Here is a 7291-nt window from a genome sequence, read left to right as displayed (position 1 = left end):
GCATAGAATACAAATTACATGAAGTATTAGTACTGCTTTATAAAGCCTTGGTAAGGCCACACCTGGGATACTGCATTCAATTTTGGTCACCACATTACAAAAAAGATGTTGAGACGTTGGAAAAAGTGCAAAGAAGAGGAACTAAAACAATTAAATGCCTGGAGACTAAAAATATATGAAGAACGGTTGCAGGATTTGCGTTTGGCTAGTCTAAAGAAAAGAAGGACTGGGGGAGGGGGACATAATAGCAGTATGACAGTATTTGAGGGGCTGCCACAAAGAAGAGGGGGTCCAAAGCACCTGAAGGCAAAACAAGAAACAATGGATGGGAACTAATCAAGGAGAGAAGCAACCTGGAATTAAGGAGAAACTTCCTAACAGTGAAGACAATTAACCAGTGGAACAGCTTGCCACCAGAAGTTGTGGGTGCTCCATCACTGGAGGTTTTTAAGAAGAGACTGGACAGTCACTTGTCTGAAATGGTAGAGGGCAGTGATGGCTAACCTTGTTGCCATCACGTGCCAAAAGCTGGAGGAGTGCGGGGTGGTCGCGCGCGTGCGTGCCCACACCCATAATTCTATGCACCCTGCCCCCCTATTCATGTGTGCGCGATCCCCCATGTTCCCCCTGCTTTTGGCATGTGATGGCCTAGTGGGCCCGGTAGGTCTGTTTTTTGCCCTCCCCAGGCTCCAGAGGCTTTCTAGGAGCCTGGGGATGGCAAAAACAGCCTTCCCCACCTCCCCGGAGGCCCTCCAGAGGCCGAAAACAGCCCATTTGCCGACTTCCATTGTGCCCAGAAGGGCCAAAAATCAGCTGGCCAGCTCATGTGCCCACCAATATGGCTCTGCATGCCACCTGTGGCACACGTGCCATAGGTTCGCCATCACGGGTATAGGGTCTCCTGCTTGAGCAGGGGGCTGGACTAGAAGACCTCCAAGGTCCCTCCCAGCTCTATTCCGATTGATGCTAGCTCAGGAAGGCGCTAAAATAACTCAGCTTGGCTATGATACTATAACTTGCTATCAGAAACTTAGCTGTTATTTCAAGCAATAGCAAACCTCTCTAGACAGTTCAGTGACATTGTAAAGATTAGACCGAGCTCCAAAATTACCGAAGCAAAGAAATGTTTCTTCTGGAAATTTACCATTTTCCTTTTGGGAAAAGAAAACGGATCTTCCGTGGAAGGTTAACGGGTGCGAGGTTGGGTTTCCCTTTCGCTGAAGACTTTGTTTTTTAAGGTCTGCATTTTTATGGCGTTGCATCGTTTACGTAAGGAGGTATGTCAAAAGTTTGCTTAGGTGCTAAATTCGACGTTTTGGAGTCTCCTTGATTCAGCTTCTCTCTCTCTCTTTCTCTCTGACATTTCAAACAAGGTGAATGCCAGCAATCGGTGTTTGAGAGAGATTTAATGTCTATGCAGCTGGCAAACTCCAGTCAGCCGCCAAAGGGAAATTTACAAAGATCACACAAGACAAAAATGAAAAGACACAAAAAAAATATACTCACCTCATTTATCTGAGGTGGGAAGCTTTATTTATAGTGACTTTCTGGTTCCAACTCAATGGGTCACTTCCAGTGGTGGGATTCAAATAATTTAACAACCGGTTCTCTGCCCTAATGACCGGCTGGGTGGGCGTGGCCATGGTGGGTGTGGGCGTGGCCAGGGGGTTTGTGACATGCAGCACTCAGTCTCCTGCACCCCCCTGGGAGCAAAAATCGGCCGGGGGGATGCACCGCCCCCCACACCCTGTTTTGGGCCTAGTAGGCCTCCCTGCACCCCCCTGGGAGCAAAAATGGGCCACCTTACCCCGTGCCCTGTTTTGGGCCTAGTAGGCCTCCCTGCAGCCTCCTGGGAGTAAAAATGGGCTGTGGGGTGGGGGGAACGGACACACACCACACCCCGTTTTGGTCCTAATGGGCCTCCCTACACATACCTGGGAGCCAAAATGGGGCATGTGGGGACTCCTGGAAGGAGTGGGCCAGCCAGGAATTTAACTACCGGTTTGCCTGAACCGGCTGAATCCCATCACTGGTCACTTCCATGACTTGGGACCTGGCTCTCTTCAGGAATTCTACCCTTTTTTTTAAAAAAAAAAATGATTTATATGCCACCCTTCTCCTGAGACTCAGGGCGGCTTACAATGCGTTAAGCCTTCATACTTTTGTATATTTATACAAAGTCAGTTTATTGCCCCCACAATCTGGGTCCTCATTAAAATCTCATTAAAGAGGATTTTGTGTAGAGTTTTCCTCATAAGGAGATCTTAAGTGGTCTATCTCATTCAACATCACTGGCCCTTATTTGGTGAAAACACCGGCCTCCTTATCAGGAAACTACAACAGAGAATACAAGGGTGTAGAGAGTCAGTAACTGCCGAGCATTAAGGCAGCTCTGATGGAGGAGCAGGTTGGAGATGGAGGAGAAGGTTGAGGGGGATGGCAGGAGTGGACAAGAAGAAGCCTGCAGAGATCCAGTCCCTCCAGGATGAAACCAGTAGAAGCAAACTTCCTCACCACTTTACACTGTCTGGCCTTGAGATGAAAAGGGAAGGGAGGGGAGGGGGAGAGAGGAGAGGGAAAGTCCAGAAGTGGTTTCCAAATAGAAATAAAAGTATTATATATATTTTTATATCTAAATATAAATACTTTTATTTCTATTTGGAAACTGCTTTTGGACTTTGTCCTCGAGGTGGGAAAAAAATGTAACTTTGATTTTGGGTTTTATATATATTCTTTTATCAAAACAGTCAATTTAGGCATCTCTGCTAACTCCATCAATTTTTGCAGTCATTCCTCCATTGTGGGGATCACTATGAGCTTCCATTTTTTTTTTTCGTAAATTAATCTTGCTGACGTCAACATACGTAACATCAAAGTTCCGAATTTTTTTTTCTCCGGGTCTTCTTCCCCGAAACCCCAAAGAAATGTTTTTAAATTCCACCTTCCTATATATTCATCTCCTTTCTTTCAATAATCAAAGTGTGTTTACAGAAGATAGTAAGCCATAAATAAATAAACCCATTAATAATCCACAGTTTACTTAGCCATGAGTGACCATGTCATAAAACCCCAGCCCAGAGGAATATAACTGAGTTTGTACACGGAAAGGTTAAACTCGCAAATCTAATTTACAGTGCTCAGAATAATAAACTGTATTTATTAAAAAAAAAAACACACAAAAGTACACAGTAGATAATAAAACAAGACTGTCAAACCAATTAGTTAATTAGGCCCCTTTCGGTGAACCGAGTTAATGAATCATTACATCTGTAGAGTACTTGCATATTACCGAAATCTTAGTTCAAGCATCTTTTTGAAGTATTAAGGGAGGTCTGAAGTAACCCACAATTTAATAAGCAAACAAATCCTCCACATGCAAATAAAAGGCCCGTTTTTCAGCGGAGGAATATTCTTTGCAGGCGTTTGCACAAGGATTCAAGTTTCAAATCTTTCAAAGTTTGAAATCCTCCCGTTTCAAAATACTCGCTACCCTAACTAGAAAGTTTTCAGTCATTCTTGAAACCCTTAAAGAGCAGGGATGCCCAAACTTGGCAACTTTAAAACCTAGTGTCATGGCCCCATCGAAGCTGTTGCTGAAGAGGACGACAAGCCGGAGCTAGGGCTGAAGAAGGTCGAAGGGGCGGCCTCGCTGGCTTCGGAGGAACGCGGGGAGGAGCAGGACGAGGCAGCCCAGAGTCCCTCAGGTTTGGGATGGCTTGCCAGCAGGGAAGAACGGGGGCAAGATGACCGAGAGGCGGGGAAAGAGAGGGCAGGCAGTGGAGACGAGGAGAGACAGAGCTCAGGTGACGAACAAGGACCGCCTCCTCCTGATCCCCAAGCATGGAGAGAGGAAAGTGTCAGGGCATTGATTAATCCCATGTTTGGCTCTGGGACAAATCACCCTGGTTAGAGGATGGATCGTGGCTTATTCCTTGTTGCAATATTCTGAAAAGAAATCCTGAAGAAAAGTTCTCTAATAAAACTCATTTATTTGTTATAAAGAAAATAAAACACCTCACTAACTAAGAAAGATAATTGTTACATTTTGGCAAGTGAGGTCTCCTGCCGGTCCAGCCGGACCTCTGGCAAGAGAACAAAGGAAGGAGTGTGTGAAGCAAGTGAAGGAATGCAGACATGCATAGTAACTTTTGATAACAATTCTTGGCAAGGTACGGAAAGTCAGATAGTCCAGAAATATGAAGCTCAGCTGGTAAATAAAATAGCGCAGTGACATTCCCCTTCTTTTGCCAGTTGAGCGAATATCAGTACATCATCAAATAAGGCACATCTTCTTACGCAGATACTCGTGTTGAACTGCTGGAAGTGGTTTGTTGAGCATATCAGCAATTTGATCATGTGTAGATACATATTGCATTTTGACAAAACCTTTTTTCACTAAATGTTTTATGTTTTGATAACGGATGTCAATGTGTCTGGACCTAGAACCTGTAAAATGAGATTCAGAAATATAAACCACCGATTCATTGTCTTCCATCACGGTGATCGGTTTGATCGGGTGTGTCCAGATATCTGTGAGGCAGCAACAGCGCAGGCTGACCGGACAACTTGGGAGGAGAACGCCCCGCTCCTCTTCACAAGACACACCTGGGGACTGAGACTTAAGGAGACACTGTGGGGAGGGGCATTTGTCAGGAACAAAAGCTGAATTCGTGGAGTTTGGTGTGCCTTTGCCGACGTCTGGAGTTCAGTGGACATCTTGCCTTGTTCCTTTGCTTCCTGGACTCATTGCTTTGTTCCTTTGCTTCGTTGGACTCCTTGACTGGTTCTCTTGACCCGCTGGACTTCTTGCCTTGAAGCCATTGTGCTAACAGCATTTTGCTGGATTACTCACAGCCAGAGGCTACTGGAAGTGTGTGTGTGAGTGCTTTGCTTTGGGACTTGCCATAAACGTGGGAGTGTTTGGGGGAAGGTTGGGAGTAATAAAGGGGAGTTTTGAACTATCAGCTGTGTTGCCTTCGTGTGATGCCTTGCCCCGGGTCATCACAGCTGTAGACTTTAATTCCCAGAATTCATGCCAGTTGCCAAGGGTCCAAATTTTTATCATGTGACTGTGGAAAATGCCACAACGGTTGTTAAGTGTGAAACGAGTCACTTTTTTTAGTACTGTTTTAATTTTGAATGGTCAAAATTGGTTGTACCTGTACAAAGAGAAGGAGGGAGGGAAAGGATTCTTAGACTGATGATATCTGGCAGAAGACACAAAACAGCTGAACAGCTGAAACTTTCATGCAAAATCGAATTTGGGTCGCTTGGAGGTGGGAGATACTTCCAATGTAATCTATTGGATCTCCTGTGTGGATTGTCCCTGTGATTCTGCAGGACAAGCAGGGAGGAAGCTAAGCCATCAGATTGCATGAACGCAAGTGAGCGGTCAGACGAGGAGACTCAAGCTCATTGGTAGCCTCACATTGCAATGAACAAGGACAAACATTCAATTTCGCAGCTACTAAGATTGTTGGCCGAGCAGGGACAAAAATAGCCAAAGAAGCGATTGAAGGATTTATCTGCAGCTTATCAGGTACTTAGGAGCCAAGGGCTTGGCAGCACAACAGCAGCCGATCTCTAGCCATCAACACACCAATCAGCCAATAGGAAGGCACCACATAAACACGATTCACAGAACAGCCCAAAGCATGTATTCCATTAGAGAAATTCCCTGAAGATGGGCTCCATCACGAGTCCAAAAGCTCAGAAGACCAGGGACCAACCCAAATTCGATTTCCCATCATTATCCTGGGATAAATATATTTGCCTTCATTCGTGAAACTTTCATCACCGAAAATAATTTCCTGAACAGAATAGTGTTGGAAGGAACCTTGGAAATCTTCTAGTCCAACCCCCTACTAAAGCAGAAGACTCTATCCCATTTTTTTTAAAAAAAATTGATTTATATGCCGCCCTTCTCCGGAGACTCAGGGCGGCTTACAATGCGTTAAGCAATAGCCTTCATACTTTTGTATATTTATACAAAGTCAGTTTATTGCCCCCATAATCTGGGTCCTCATTTTTAGAGAAGTGGCTGTCCAGTCTCTTCTTCAAAACCTCCAATGTTGGAGCACTCACAACTTCTGGAGGCGAGTTGTTCCACTGGTTAATCGTTCTCACTGTCAGAACTTTTCTCCTTAGTTCTAAGTTGGGTCTCTCCTTGATTAGTTTCCATCCATTGCTTCTTGTCAGACCCCAGGAGCAGAAATGGCACACCGCAAAGGGCAACATTTGAAAGCAGATTCTCTTGGGACTATTTTCACACACACACACACACACACACATCCAAGCTGAGGAAAGAAAGGAATTGAAGATGGATGAAAAGGAAAATAAGAAGATGAAAAATCAATGCACTTCCCCAAGATCTACAGCCAAGACTTGGCTGCAAACGCGCCTAAAGATTTATTCATCAGTGCTACCTACATTTTCCAAGACAAAATTCAATAGCAACTTTGACACAGATAGTTTCTGCACCCCAGCAGGAGGCAAAAATTAGAAAATGTTGGCCTTTTTTGTGGGGGATGGGAGTGGGGGGCACCGTGTTACGGTGGTTCTCCTCCTTCCTCTCTGACCGTACGCAATGTGTTGACGGGGGGACAGAGGTTGACCTCGAGGCTCCTCACTTGTGGGGTGCCGCAAGGGTCAGTCCTCTCACCCCTCCTGTTCAACATTTATGTGAAGCCGCTGGGTGAGAGCATCTGTGGCTTTGGGGTGAAGTGTCAACTGTATGCCGACGACACGCAGTTGTACATTTCAACCCCAGGCCACCCCAATGATGCCCTTGACGTGATGTCCCGTTGCCTGGAGGCCGTGCGGATCTGGATGGGGAGGAACAGGCTTAGACTCAACCCCTCCAAGACTGAGTGGCTGTGGTTTTCGATGTCCCGATATAGCCAGCTAGAACCATCACTGGCTATTGGGGATGAGATCTTACCCCCCTCAGAGAGGGCTCGCAACTTGGACGTCCTCCTGGACTCACGGCTGTTGTTGGATGATCATATGACGGCCGTAGCCAGGGGGGCCTTTTATCAGGTTCGCCTGATCTCTCAGTTGCATCCCTTTCTGGATCGGGACGCCTTGCGCACAGTCACCCACGCCCTCGTCACTTCCCGTCTGGACTATTGTAATGCTCTCTACATGGGGCTCCCCTTGAGAAGCACCCGGAGGTTCCAACTGGTCCAGAATGCGGCCGCGCAAGTGATAATGGGGGCGACTCGTCACTCCCATGTAACACCTCTCTTGCACGAGCTGCACTGGCTCCCGGTGGTCTTCCGGGTGCGTTTCA

Source organism: Pituophis catenifer, unplaced genomic scaffold, assembly GCF_029215685.1.
Source record: "Pituophis catenifer annectens isolate HBS135680 unplaced genomic scaffold, rPitCat1.0.hap2 SCAF_1, whole genome shotgun sequence".
In the NCBI taxonomy this organism is placed as follows: Eukaryota; Metazoa; Chordata; class Lepidosauria; order Squamata; family Colubridae; genus Pituophis; species Pituophis catenifer.
The sequence above is the reverse complement of the archived record's forward strand: the minus strand, read 5'-3'. Positions refer to the sequence as shown.